Source organism: Hydra vulgaris, chromosome 06 (assembly GCF_038396675.1).
Source record: "Hydra vulgaris chromosome 06, alternate assembly HydraT2T_AEP".
NCBI classification, from domain to species: domain Eukaryota; kingdom Metazoa; phylum Cnidaria; class Hydrozoa; order Anthoathecata; family Hydridae; genus Hydra; species Hydra vulgaris.
In genome coordinates, this window is record NC_088925.1 from 57,349,768 (window position 1) to 57,365,597 (window position 15,830).

General features: G+C 26.8%; 1 long non-coding RNA gene across 2 annotated transcripts; it reads right to left on the reverse strand.

Annotated features, from left to right (window-relative positions):
- Positions 1–371: 371 nt before the first annotated feature.
- LOC136082010 (uncharacterized) lies at positions 372–10,209 on the reverse strand. 2 transcript variants are annotated; one of them, XR_010639336.1, is made up of 3 exons: positions 10,073–10,209; positions 3,989–4,414; positions 372–3,478 (listed from the first exon to the last, which is right to left on the reverse strand). It is a non-coding gene; the product is annotated as an uncharacterized LOC136082010 (long non-coding RNA). The 2 variants fall into 2 exon arrangements; XR_010639337.1 differs by lacking the exon at positions 10,073–10,209 and adding an exon at positions 5,301–5,555.
- Positions 10,210–15,830: the final 5,621 nt, after the last annotated feature.

Here is a 15,830-nt window from a genome sequence, read left to right on the forward strand (position 1 = left end):
AAAGATATGTTGAATTTTAAACAATATATATAGATATTTTTTAAACTTAACATATCTTTTAGAACTTAACATATTTTGTTTAAAAAACAAATATTGCAGACCGGAAAAAAAATATGTTTGTTATCACCGAGAACAAACAAGACAAAAAAGTTTAAGAACTTGCATTAACGGCGTTGAGTAGCGAATCATTCTAGTCGACTAAATATTTTAAAATTTGAATTTCGCAGCAAAATGTACACTCGTCGACTAACCGTTTTGGGTTACGTGCAAAAAATTTAGTTTTCAAAAAAAGTTAACTTACCAGGCTAAATTTAGGTTACCAGTTATTTAAATATTATTAGGGTATCCATTAATATTTAAAAGACTTTTCGAAAGAAAATTAAAATTACATTATAATATTCATATAACAATATAAAAAATTAAAGATCTAGAGTTTGATTTTTTCAAACTTTTATGCTTCTTTGCTTAGCGGAAGATCATTTCTTAACAACACAATCAATATCAATTTTGTCAGTAATATCTTTTTTACAACTTAACATCATTAGTGAACTTAATCTTTCAGTAGTCATAGTAGAGCGCAAATTATTTTTAACCAATTTTAATTTACTAAACGTACATTCATTTGATGCTGCAGATATTGGAGCTGCTAAAGCTAGGCGACATAACTGATTTGCCCGAGGTAATAAATTCTTCAACTCGTGAGATTTCTCATTTACTTCCATTATTGTTGCTAAACTTGAACATTGATGACATAACATCTCCCATTCAGCTGCAACTGCATCAAAGTCTAAAAAATAGCCAGCTTGACACTTAGGAGGAAAAAGGGAAAATGCTTTTTCTAATTTTTCTGGTGAAGCAGCTGTAAACTTTAGCGGAACGTGTAAGATACTAAAAATTGGTTTGAGTTTCTCAATGAAGACTTAAAGATTTTGATTTGACAAACTTAAAAGAGTATCTAAAACTTGATTAAATTGTTTTTGATAAAAAGTTAACAAATCAATGTTTGCAGAATAATCAGAATTATCATCAATTTTTTTTGGCATGCTTCTAACTCTGTGATATCGTTTATAATCTGCATCTGGATCAACTCCATACAATTGAGCAGTTTTTTTGAGCTTTCAATTAAGTTAATCATATTATCAGAATTTGATCTTATATTTGTTAAGGAAGAAACAGTACTTTTTATTAGTACTATTGCATCACATATATTCAATTCTTTTGTTTCTAAATGTTCGGTTAAATAAGTTTGTAATAAAGTTTGTACATGATGTTTTTCATGAACATTAATGATACAAAGAAATAAAAACTTAATATCTTTTTTTTTAATCCAAGAGCTTTAGTTTTTGTTAAACTGTTAAATTTATCTGAAGTTGTTATGTCTTTTAATGTATCAACTGGATTTAGCGATGTCCACACAGATTTTATACTTTCTGCTCGAGCTGTCCATCTTGTTTTCAATAGATTTCTTAGCTGTAAACTTCCTTCAATTTCTATCATACGGTCTGTTAAATCTTTGAACCTTTTTGTACTGGATGAAAAAAATACATAAATATTTTCAAGTACATTTATAAATTCTCCAATTACAGGACTAGCATCACAACTATGCTCAAGAAAGGTATTTAATCGATGTGCTTGAGATGGTATATATGGAACAGCGTGGCCGACAAATTCAGCAAAGCAATGCTGAGCTCCTTTAATATGTCCGCTCATATTGATAGCAAAATCATACGATTGAAACACTGCATTATCAGTGTTAATTTTATGTCTTACTAGACAGTCATAAATATATTTAGCAATTTCATATCCAGTTTTTGTAGTTGATTTAATAATATCAAGCAATCGTTCATTAGCTTTGCCGTTTGAATCAATATATCTTATACATACAGCCTATTGATCTTTGTTAGATATATCTGATGTGGTATCAGCCATAACAGAAAATAGTTCTGATTTGGAAACTTCTTGAAATATAGTTTTTCGAGTTTTTGCAGCAAGAAGATCTATATATTCATTTTGGGTTTGACATCCAAGATATGTAACATGGTAAGTATGCATATTTTTTATCATTAAGCCATCTTTTTATGATTGCATTGTGTCTAGAAAGTAAATGAACTATTTGATAAAAGTTGCCATCTTGAGACTCATTTTCTTTTTCTTTGTGGCTGCGAAAAGCCAACACTTGTCTTCCTATAGTGCGGGCCACATCAATCAAAATTCCGACTTCATTTCTATTAAACTCTTGTTCATAGTTTTCCCGTATTGCCATTTCTCGAGCAGTCTTATTAAAAATTAAGTCAACACCACTTGATTGGCTAGTAAGTGCACAATAATCTAGCATAGCTCTTTTATGAGATACAGATAAAAACTGTTGACTCAATTTTCCTTTTTTTAATTTTTCACTGCTTTTTATTTTCTGCCATTGCCTTACACCACTATTAACCCAATCATTGTTTTCGTTTATTTGAGAAAATAATGAACAGACAAAACAAAATACAGAATCAGCTACAATGCTATACTCCAGCATAGGAAATTCATTAAACCATAAAGGAGTAAAGTGTTGTTTTTTATTTACTGGAATGTTGTTGTCTCTAGGATATCTGGCCAGTTTAGGTTGATGGGATCCTAACGATATTAAAAATTGTCGTTGTAATATTGTTAAATTGTTAGTAAAATTGTTTACCTGGATCATGTTCCACAAAACTATCTTTTGCACTAATGTTGTCATGTTCATTTCCAATCATTAAGTCATCTAATGCTTTTGTGGTGTAACCTATGTAATCACAAATACCATTTCTAATACTTGATATGTATTCTATACTATTGATCAAAAAGAGTACAGGGTTTGGAAACTTTGAATTCTTAACATTGTTTAAAATTTCATTACATTGCTCAAATTCTTGACTTATGGCTTGTAATTGTCTAATACAAGATATCCATGGGTGTTTTTTTGTCTCTACATCATCAATAATTTGTTTTTCATTAACTAGTTGGCTTCTTTTTTTAACTTCAACTAGAAATTAAAAATGAAAGTTTATAGTTAAATAGTAATATTTTTATAAAAATAATATGCATATATATGTAATAATATACAAACAGTCAAACCATTTTTTGCATTCTTCAAACACTACTGAATAACAGTATAACTAGATAATGTCAATAATTATTCAACAAATGAAAAATACTTTTTAACTTTTCTTAATCTATTTTGTTAAATGCAATTTGTTGATTAATGACTGTTTTCCACAAAAGTTTAAAATGAATTGGATTTTTTGGTTTTAAATTCTGCATAACTAAAGATAAATGATAAAGTTAAAAAATCTAGAAAATCAACATCAAAACAATCAAAACTCATTTAAAATCAACCTTTTATCATATAGACTCGTAAAAATTTACGTGTATAGTTCTGAGCTACATCATTTATATTTGAACATGTTACTTCCATTTTAGAGTTTGATAAAAGATTGATTTCTGCAAGTGACTCCTGTAAAATAATATATAATCTAAGTATATAGTTATTTCGAGATAACATAGATCTCTGTTATTCAATAGATATAGATAATATAACTGCTAATTATAGTAGTGATTTGACGATAAAATATATAAACTACTGGTGTTAATTAAAAATTATTAAATAAATTATAAAGCTCAGGGACCAAAAGATTGACTTTGTTTCTATTTTATTGATGTCGGTAATAGAGCATTGATATCAATAAAATAAAAAACAGGAAAATACTGAAATATTGTCATACATGTAAATATTAAAATATTAATGTAATATACAGTATTTTATTAATGTAATATATTAATATTAAATTGCTCACTCTAAGACCTTTTTTAATAAATGGTCTTAGAGTGAGCAATTTAGATCTAACACCAAGACTTGATCTGAAAACACAAAGACTTGATGAAGACAAAATTTTTACACATATAATATCTATTTATTTTATTTATGCAATATAATGCAAAGTAAGAAAAAAAAACAGATACTTACAAAGCTAGGTGTTGGAGCTCTCAACTTTTTGGCAACATCAAACGGATTTCTAAGGGCTCCAAAATGTTTCATCTTTATTTGTTTTCCATTATGAACTGCACGTTGATGTTTTAATTTGTTGTTGTAGCCACAATCAATGCATTCCAGCTTTATTCTTTTGCTTTTTGACGTTTTTGACATTATTTTAAAACTTTTATTAAGTAAACGCCAGTAATATAAACACAAATAATAACACTATTAAACGTAAGAAAACAATAATTGAAAAAAGTAATTTAAGATAAGTAGCTCCTTTCACTAACTCCTTTGATTTATAATCGTGTATGTAGTTAAAGTTTGACGCTAGGAAGCGGGAAACATTGTGTTAATTCAGCAAAGTATAACCGACCGTGTTCAACCGAGTCCAAGTTTTGTCGGCAGTAAAATGTTCTAAAAAAATAGATATCACCACTGTAAAAGGTAATTATATCGCGACTATCGTATATAAGCAGATTTTAAATATACTCAAAAAACTTGTTGTTTTTAAATTCTATAAAAATCATGTTGAAAAATTATCCATGAAATTTACTGACTATAACTTTTATTCAAAAAAATACCAACTTTAAGTTTGATTTTACAATTGCCAGGGGGGTGTAACACCCCCCCCCCCCCCACACACACACACACCCTGTAACATAGTCCCCTGCTAAATGTGCATGATTGTCTAACACTGTAGATACAAGTTTGTAGGTTTACCTGATTACGTTGATTAAGTTGATGTTTTGGTTACATCATCAAATCAATTTCTTCAAAATTAATTTCTTCAAATCAATTTCTTCAAAACATCAACTTAATCAGGTTACCTGATTAAGTTGATGTTTTGAAGAAATTTATTTGAAGAAATTGATTCAGAAGATGATGTTCATCATATTAACTAAATTTGCCTCCTGATATTAACTTAACAATAAAACTTGATAAAATTTTACTCAGGGATGTCAAATGGCAAGTCCAAAATTTGTTCTAACAGAAACAATTATTTTGATTTTTTTTAAACTAACAAAAGAAAATATTTAAAAAATTAAGCTCTATTATTTTTCCCGGTTTTTAATTTCTTTTCTACCGTTTCAGATAATTACCCGTGCATAATTTTTAAAGTTATTAATGTAGCTTAGTTTTAATAGTTATAATATATAATAATAGTTAAAACTTTTGTTTTATTCAGCAATATATTCGAAATGAAAACCTTTATTTGATTTTTTTGGGTACGTCCAACGACGTAGCAGACATCTACTAGACACAACACTGCCTCCTATTAAAGTTGAAGCCAAGAACTCACTTTTCTCTAAAAAATTGGCTAGTTGAGCTTTCATTTCTTTCTCCTGCCGCAAAACTTCTTTATACACAATGTTGTGTTTGTATTTGAGGTGCTACTTCATGCCAGTTGCCAAAGCATTTGTTCTAGCAATTCTATTTGAGACCACATCTGGATATAACTTACATTTGACTTGTGGAACGTTTTTAGAAGTTGTTTCAATGTCAAAGTTATTCCAACAGAGCTTTTGCCTCTTGCAACCAAGTGAGAACCTAGTTTCTGCAAATGTAAAAGAAATCATTTACAAACTTATTAAGTAACAATAGCAATTTTTTAGTAACTATCTTTTATTCTGCTTTAGGATCTCCATTTTACCAGCTTATAACATAAAGATGAACAAAGGTTTAAGTAAAAAAAAGTTTAAGATTGTAAAAAAGATTAGTTTTACAAAGCAGCATTCAATTTTAAATTAATTGATCAAACGTCAGAGTATCTTAAGTTTTAACCATTCGTCTATGAAAAAAAAAATTAAGTACCTGTTGTAACCATTCAGGTATGAAAAAAATTTAGCTAACCTACTGTTTTGGGACCAACGTAAAAAAATTACTTTGAGCTTTAAACTTTTCACTTTTTAAACTTAAAAAAACTAAGCTAATTAAAATCAGATTCATACAAAACAAAAGAAAATAAAAAAACTATACCCGCCATTTTATCGTTCAAAATTTAATCTTAAGTCATATATGTGTCTGACAATTAAAAAAAATATTTAAAAAAGTAATAACTAATTTAAGTTTTCATTTTCCTGTCATTGCACATTTTTATATTGTTATATTTACAAACTGTGAGAGTTAGTAGTGGCAAAAATTGATTTCCAAAAATAATAATTTTTAGAAAATTAAATTAACTCCTTTTAAGTTATATTGCGCTAGTAAAAATTTAAGTAAAATTGAAATTTTTAAATATTTCAGGTTTTTAAATTTTCAATTTTTAAATATTTTATATATATATATATATATATATATATATATATATATATATATATATATATATATATATATATATATATAGAGAGAGAGAGAGAGAGAGAGAGAGAGAGAGAGAGAGAGAGAGAATATCGAATACCGGTATTTTAGTATTATAAAAGTATAATACAGGAATACCGGTATTAAATATTTTTAACTTTTAAAGCAAAGTAAAAATTTAAGAATCACAAAAACTTGAAAAAAGTGCAAGTTTATTGATCTATTTGGTAGAACCTTTATCTTTTATTCCATGAAAGTAACCTCTTAAAAAACAAAGAGCATCATCGGAATTTTGTCGTCCATTCTGCACCGCAACTTGTTTAAAATAATACCGGCAGCAGAAAATGCTGTTTCGGATTCAACGCTAGTTGGCCGAATCGTTAAAAGAAGATCATAAACCTGTTCGAGATATTTTCCTCGCACACCTTCATCTTCGAAGAGACTCATTTTTTTTTAAACACTTGATTATATCACCAGCGCGTTGTGGTTGTTTCCCGACAACCTTATAGTTTATTTGTTTACAAATGGTCTATACATGTCTTTTTTCATTGATTTCTCAGAATTTTTTCCTTCGTCAATCTCAACTTCGCTAACCTTAAATTGAAATATTTTCCGGGCTCGTTCTTCAACAGCCGTGATTTGATTCAAAAGTCCCTTCAGATTTACAATGCCCAAAAGTGAATTGAGATTACTTGCTTTTGATGAACGTGAAAAGTTAAAACTTAATAAGTTTGAGTTTCTTATACCATCTTCTAGACGTTTATGCAGATAAGAAATTAAATCGGACAGCTGCGTTCTTCTTGCATTAATACGTTGTTTTAAAGCACTCATAAATTCTATGCTCAATGATGACTTAATTTTACATAGCCTGTCAAACGTAAATGTCAATGCTGCATCCGCAGAAATTAAGTTAGCATCCTTGCAACAAAGTGACTCAACGGCTAATTTTACCGGGGAAAAGTGCTAAAATAGTAGCTAAAACTGTTTCAAAATCAGTTTCTGTAAAGTTTATATTAAGTTTTAAATCTATATCTGATTTTTGAATGCATGACTTTAATTTGAATAAACGTTCGAGCATTGTTAATAGGCTATTCCATCTAGTTTTGGAATGTGAAATTAAGAAGTATTTTTTACGAAATTCGAGCTTTACATAATTCTGTAGTACCTTATGTTATAATGGTGAACGTTTGAATAATTGCACAATTTTTTCTTGCTTTTTGTATAAGGGGACCAATTTGACTATGTGTTATTTCTGTATCTTGTTCTTGTATATCGTAATCACTATCACTAATCCTTCCTCGTATGTATTTGAAATATTTTCTAAGGCACCATAATTTTCGTGCTCTTCGGCATCTGAATATGAGTCGAAGTCTATTGATTCATTCAAGCAAAAGGTTCTTTCTTTGGTTGCTTCTTTTTTATATAAAATATCTACAACTGCAAGTTGAATTGCATGGGCCAAACACAATTGTTGAGCAGCTGGTATTAATTTGCCTACTTTTTGCATAACTTCTGCACCATCATTTGTTAAACAAGCGATATTCTTTTCTAATGACAAACCATACTGATTCAATTTTTCACTTAAAAGTAAGACGCATTATTTTTCAGGTAAACCTCCATTGATTCGGAGAAGTTTTTTTTATTTTTTATTTTTTTATTTTATTTTGCTGTTTATATAAATTACAATTCCCTTTCACAAAAAATAAAATATAATTACTAATGTATAAATAATAAACAGAAAGGGGCTCAAAGAAAATATGGATGGCAAGATACCAACCTAATCTTTTCATAGAGCCCCAACAGATCATAACAATAATAGTAATATATGGTTAATAAATCGAGTAGAAATTTTAGGAGAATAAAAAAAAAAAAGAAATAGTAAAAAAGAAGATGTAATATTTAAGAATAAAAATAGAGGAAAAAGAAGATGTATCAATTAAAAGTACAAACACCCTCAATTAGTCAAAAAAGAAGATATAATATTGAAAAAGTGAAAATTTTTTGTTTAATATATATATATATATATATATATATATATATATATATATATATATATATATATATATATATATATATTGATGCAAATAGTTAAGAAGAAGATACAAAAGGTCATAAAATAAGATATTTAAATAAAAATTTCCAATTAAATATATGATATCATGTTCAACATATAATATATAAAGATTACATTTAATATTTAAAAATACAAACAATTAAATAATCAGATATAATGCTTAAAAAACAATTTTTTGTAAACAAAAATAAAATTTAATCAGTAAGATTTAAAACGTAAATTTTTGTTTGACACTGAAATGAATTTAAAGCTTTTGCCATATTTAAATTGCCTTTCAGAAAAGAGTTCCATAGCTTGGGACCTCTATAATTTATACTATACTTTGTGTATTTGTTTACTTTTTTAGGTAATTTATATGTGTTACTTTGATTTATTCTTAAGAAATACTTCTCATTTAGATTTTAATTAAATTTACTTATAAAGATTTCAGGAGTTAGATTATTGGTATATTTATACATAAAGATTAGGTGTTGGTAAATATTCATCATTTTGATATCCATCATTAAAGGTTTAGTGTGGTCCCCCCTCTTTTTTGTTGTATATAATTCTACAAGCATGTCTTTGTAAGGGAAATTTTTTTTTTAAGTTTTGTTGGTTGACAAGTTGCCCACGTAATATTTAATACTAATGGTTCTACTAATTTTTGACTGTATATATTTTGTATGTGGGAGCCATGATAACTGATAATCCACAATAACTCCTAAAAACTTTATAGTTTCTTGTTTTTTAATTTGTTTATAATTTATAAGTCCTAAATTCCAAAACTTTTACTCTGAGTGAAAATTCATATTTATGTGTCGCCGGTTTCTTAAGGAAGTCCACTCATCAAAAGTAGTACTAAAACCTTTTCCATTTAGTTTATATTCTGATATTTCTTTAATTACTAACTGTCGAATAGTTTCGCTATAACTAGTGTCAATTATTTGTATAGTCGTGGCGGATTTTGGAAGTTTATCACTTTAATTTAATGCTTTTAGTGATTTTCGAAGATCATCGGATGTTATGAAAATTCTGAATCAAGTGCTTTCACTCTAGATAAGATTGCTGCCATCGAGTCTTCTGTAGTTTTTTAAAAAATATTTAGTAGTTTTTGGAGGAGGCGTATCAAATTTTAAAATAGATTCACCAAGAGGTTCAATAGGATTTCGTTTTCGTAATATTATATCATGCTTTGTTTTTAAATGTGTATGAAGGCCGCTTGTTGAGCCACCTGCTGTTTTTATAATTTTTGCGCACTTCTTACACGTTCACTATGCCTTTTTTCATCTTTGAAAAAGAAAAACCAAACAAAATATTTATCTTTATCGCCTTTTGAATGCTCAATAAACTTTTTAATTTCACTCTCCATCGGCAATATTAGAACATTATCTCAATTTGTAAATATGTGTAACATATTTTATCTTCACAATGTATAAACATTGTGAGGATAAAATATATCTAAAATATAATATATATATATATATATATATATATATATATATATATATATATATATATATATATATATATATATATATATATGTATATATATATATATATACATATATATAAATATAAATATAAATATATATATATATATATATATATATAATATATATGTTTATATCAGTCACATAATGTGACTGATATAAACATTTAATATTGTAATGAAATGAATTTAAATAAGGTTAAACTTATAAATGTTAATTTTTTAAACTTACCAAAGTTGTTCTCGGTAATTATTTTAAAAAAACTATCAACGAAATAGGTATATAAAGAATTTGTAATTTGTAAAAATGTGAACTCGTTTTTTACTTTTAGATCCTTGCCGCATAACTAAAAGTGTAAAATCAAGAACTCAAGAATTTAAGAACATTTAGCGCATTGCGTCAAAGTATACGCACTTACGATTGCTTCAAAAAACTATAAAAACAACAATCCGTAATTATAAACCTCCTGGGAATTTATATGATCGTAAAAATAAGTCAAGTAATAATGAAATGAATTTTATCAGAGAGCTGTCAATGAATCAGAGTTTTAACAGTAGATTACCGTGTAATTTTATTTATTTACTACTGTAACATTATTAACACCTCTGCAGGGCAACGCCCGAGGAGAATAAACTACTATACGATGAATCAGAGTTTGATAACTTTACTTTTATATATTAGGTATTTACTCAAACAAAGATTTTAAACACATGATAGAATAAAAAATATTTTAAAAATAAGGAACAAATGTTTACGAACTTTCGTGCATTTATGATCTGAAATTCGACAGTGCGATACGTCTCAAAAATAGTTGCATTTTAATATCTACTTAAATGTTATAATAATCAATTTAAAGATCAATTTAAAAAAGTAAATGAAGTATACAAGTATTGCTAAAAATAATAAATAAAATAACAATCATTCAAATACCGAAATACCGGTATTTAAGCCTTTTAATACCGGTATTCGAAACTAGACAAAATCGACCGAAATTCCGGTGTACCTGTATTGGATTCCCTATATATATATATATATATATATATATATATATATATATATATATATATATATATATATATATATATATATATATATATATGTATATATATATATATATATATATATATATATATATATATATATATATATATATATATATATATATATACATATATATTGATATTTAAGGCTGCTTTGTATTATAATAATAAAACAAAACTCATAGTCGTAAATGAGTGTTCAATATTAAAAAGATATTTCAAATAGAGCAATATACATATATTTTAACGAAGAAAAAACAACTTTTTCTATGGTACTTTAAGTTTCATGTCTATACGGCAATCATCAGCCATTGAATACAAATTTAAAAACAACACTACACAGTATTTTGTAATTTTTAGCGGTTTTTTTTGTTTTTGAATTTGTATTGAATGGCTGATGATTGCCGTATAGGCATGAAACTTAAAGTACCATAGAAAAAGTTGTCTTTTCTTCGTTAATATATATGTATATATATATATATATATATATATATATATATATATATATATATATATATATATATATATATATATATATATACACATATATATATATATATATATATATATATATATATATATATTTATATACACACATAACTAGGGGCGCTTGTTTTTTTTATTTTCTTAACAAAATTTTATCAGGCATTTGTATTGCTATTATTATTTTTCATCACAATCAAAATTAATTTTAAATTAGTTTGAGTTTTTTTTAAACAATTTCTATAAAGATTTTAAAATAAACAACGAAAGCTTTAAACAGCGATGTATTATGTATGTATTTCGCCATAAAGAAATTTTTTACAAAATTAGGCTTTTACAAAATGTATATACACGGCTGGGGCAAGAAGTAGACAAATTGAGTCTTATCGCCAAGCCCCATCAAAACAAGAACATAAATAACAAAAAAAAAGTATAACCGTTATCAAAATGTAATATATGTATAAAATACATAGATAAATACAAATATAAAAAATACTTTTTATATATTTAATATTTTTTTTTCAAACTTTTATTTATTAAGATTTCGAATTTAAAAATAAATAAAAATGAGATAAAACATGAACATCAAAGAAAGGTAAAAGTTCAGATTAAAATCAAAAATAAATATGATCAAAAATAAAGTAAATAACAAGTAAATAAAACGAGTGATTACTCCTATTTAAAAGTGTCAGAAGTCTAGTTCGTTGTCAATTATCAAAAGTTTATTTTTTATTTTATTTTTAAATTGATCAAGGGAAGAATTTTTTTTTTAACTCATCCGATAACGTGTTCCATAATTTAGGTCCTCTGATTGCAATCAAGAACTTAGTAGCAGAATAATATGCTTTTAGTTGAATATAATTGTTATTTGAAAATCTTGTTGGGTATAAATTATTTTTTTTTTCAAAAAATGAGTTGAATATAATCGGTGTCATTTTATTACCTTCTTTGAACATAAAAATAAGAATATAATATAAATTAAGTTGAAAAACCTTAAGTATTTTAAATTTATTAAAAAGAAATTTAGTGTGCAAAAAGCGATCCACATTTCCAATAATTCTTACAGCGTGTTTTTGTTTAATTAAAATCTTTCTATTTTTAGATACGTTAGTGCTGCACCAAGCAACGTTAATTTAGATAGCAACGAATAAAAGAAAAATAAATAAATTTCAAACAAGTTTGGTTTATCAACTGCTTGGTTTTATTGAGATTTGATTATGGATTATACGTGTGTGCTCTTTCCACGATACATTTTCATCTAAAATTCACCTAGAAACAACAAAGAACGCTCTCTTTTAACATAAGAGTTAATAAAAAGTGTAGTAAGTTTTAAGGGAACGTTGTCTTTATCATGACGATGATGGTAGAAAGTATATATTATTTTTTTAATATTTATGGACAATTTATTTGATATAAACCATTCGCTTAGTTTCGCAAGCTCTTTGTTCATCTTTGCAAATAAAATATTAATATCTTTATTAGAATTAAATACATTAGTATAGTCGGAAAATAAAACTGAGTTTAAGATATTGGAAAATTTACTCAAATCGTTTATATAAATAAGAAATAAAAGCAGTCCTAGAATTGATCGTTGGATCCATTAGCGATGTAGTACGTTATGTAATAGAAAGTACTGGTTTCTGTTATTATTTTTACTGAGTACTTTTGTTTTTTTATCGAATCAATAAATTAAAAATATACGGAAAATTAATTTTTACTAAGGGTGAGATAATAAAAACATGATGTTAGCGATTGCGATAGCAATGTATATCAAAAAATCATACCGCGCTTGTTTCTAAAATCCTGATAAATTGAAGGTATCATCTGCCATTGTCATTAGATGTTAATATTGTCGCAATACATTTTGAGAATTGATTGAGATCAAATGATTTACAACTTGAAAACAAGATAAGCAGAATTTTGTTGACAAATTTTTTTTATCATTTTATTATCATATGGGAATTAGTTTATAAATTTTTATCTATGATAGAGAGAATTACGTTTTAACATTTTTACGTAATGAGTTAGTTTTTCATTTATCACATTTGAATAGAAGTTGCATATCCGGAGGTCTTTTTCAATCCAGGGATTTCGGGATTGTAAATTATCAGTCCCGGGACCCGGGATTTAAAACAGATATAACATTAAATCTACATAATATCAGGAGGGGTGAAATCTATATGATTGGGAATCTCTGAAGGCATTCTGAGCCAACATTTAAATACGCACAATTACATAGCTAAAAAAGAAGACCTATTAAGTTTTTTTTATAGAGCCGTACAACTGCAAAGTAGACTTAGAGGCAATAAAATAGAATTAGTAGTATATATATATATATATATATATATATATATATATATATATATATATATATATATATATATATATATATATATATATATATATATATATATATATATATATATATATATAGAGAGAGAGAGAGAGAGAGAGAGAGAGAGAGAGAGAGAGAGAGAGAGAGAGAGAGAGAGAGAGAGAAGTAGTAGAAAATGCCAATTCTGGGCCAAAAAAAGTGCATTTTCAAGAAACGTTTGGCCTAGAAAATATGATATTATTTCAACCATAATTTCTAAGTCAATAATAAAATATTTATAAAAATAATTTTATAATTTTTGGCGAACTTTAAATTCTAGGTGGATCATAAACATTAGGCGTAATAGTAAATTTGTCCTATTAAAGGATAAAAACTTCCAGATTGTCCAATTTGTTCATCCCCAGAGTTAAATGTAACCACTAATCTTCCATAATTTTTTACAGACTTATCAATTCTTTATTGTCAACCCATGAGTTAAACGTATCAGGGTACCCATACCACTTTATTAATGATTTGTTTTTGAGTTTACGAACAACTTTTTCATTCCTAAATATTTTTTGATTAGGTTTTTGCAGTTCTTGTTCATAAAAAGTACTTTGAATTCACCATTATTTTATACGTTGGTGGATCTGTGAACTGAGTCTGCGACACAGTAAAAACCTCCTCGGTCCATCTCGGTGTGTATCCTATTTCAAACGTTACCTTCTTTTTAGTTATCCTAACTCTATCTTTAATTGAAAACTTTAGTTTAACGGGCTCTGATTGTACCTTTCCATTTAGATTCAACCAAACAATATTCTCATTCTTTTTATCGCTAGCTGCAACTGGTGTCATTTTAATTGAAGAATGCCTTGTGTTGTTGTATTTATTTACCATTTCATCTAAAACGTCGTTATATTTTCTAGTAGAATTAACTGAAAGTACTTAAACATTTTCTCTTTCATTGTTCTATTCCAACGTTCACTACACAACTTTTTTCTTCATTTTCAGTTGAATATAACTGAACACCTAGCGCTTTAACATGCTTATTATAAAATTCTTAGCCTTTATCAACCCATATTTTATTACACCTTCTTTCTTTAAAGATTTTATTTAATTCATCAGCAACATCAACTCCATTTTTACTCTCCAATGGAACAATCCATCCATACTTTGAAAAAACATCTATCACCATTAATAAGTATTTTATACCGTTATTGAATTTGATAAAAGATTGCATGTCGACTAAATCAACAGCCCATATTTCATCGGTTCCATTTAAAACAACTTTTCTTTTTCTGAAATGTTTTACAACCGGTCTATGAAGTTCGTTTGCAAGTTTGTCAGTCCATTTTAATTCTTTATCTTTGTCTTTTTTACAGATCGTTGGTAGTTTTTTTGAACACCCAATCCAAACTTTTTTTTAGTTGATATAATGGTTTTATAATACTTCGCTCAATTCTTTCACGTATTTTTGGATTTTTTATAGCATTCATTTCTTCGAGCATAGTTTTATCAGCTTCATTTCTTTTTGCTATATCTGTGAAGTATCAATAAGCGCAATCATGATGGTAAGCTGCATTATCAACTCTATCTACAGGTTTACTCCATTCTTTATATGCACCAGTAGAAGTTAATTGCTAATCTAAATTAGTACCAGGACCTGCAAAGTTCATAGCAGGTAAATGCATTTCGTCGGGGACCTTTGACCATGGTAGATTTATTTTATTTGTTACTGAAATAATTAAACTAACTAAACCACCTCCTGTTTTTGCTGATGCAAGTTTAGTTTTTGTTTTTCCATAAATAGCGCTAGTTCCACGTAGCATATTTCTTTTGTTTTTACTTTTTTTAAGTTTTTAGAGTATTTGTTTTGTTTTTACATTTTTTTATATAGAGTAAATAAAAAAATGGATAATATAGAATTTTCATGGAATGTAAAAAAAAAAAGTAAGAGAAATAATAATAAGTTGTTACCTAAAAGTATAAGAGGAATTATTGTTAGAAAGTCAGGTTGTGGAAAAACTACTTTATTATTGAACTTACTTTTAAGACCTGGTTGGTTAGACTATAATAATCTACAAGTTTTTGGAAAACCTCTTTTTTAACCAGAACACAAAATATTAAAACGATCTTTTGAAAAAAAAATTAC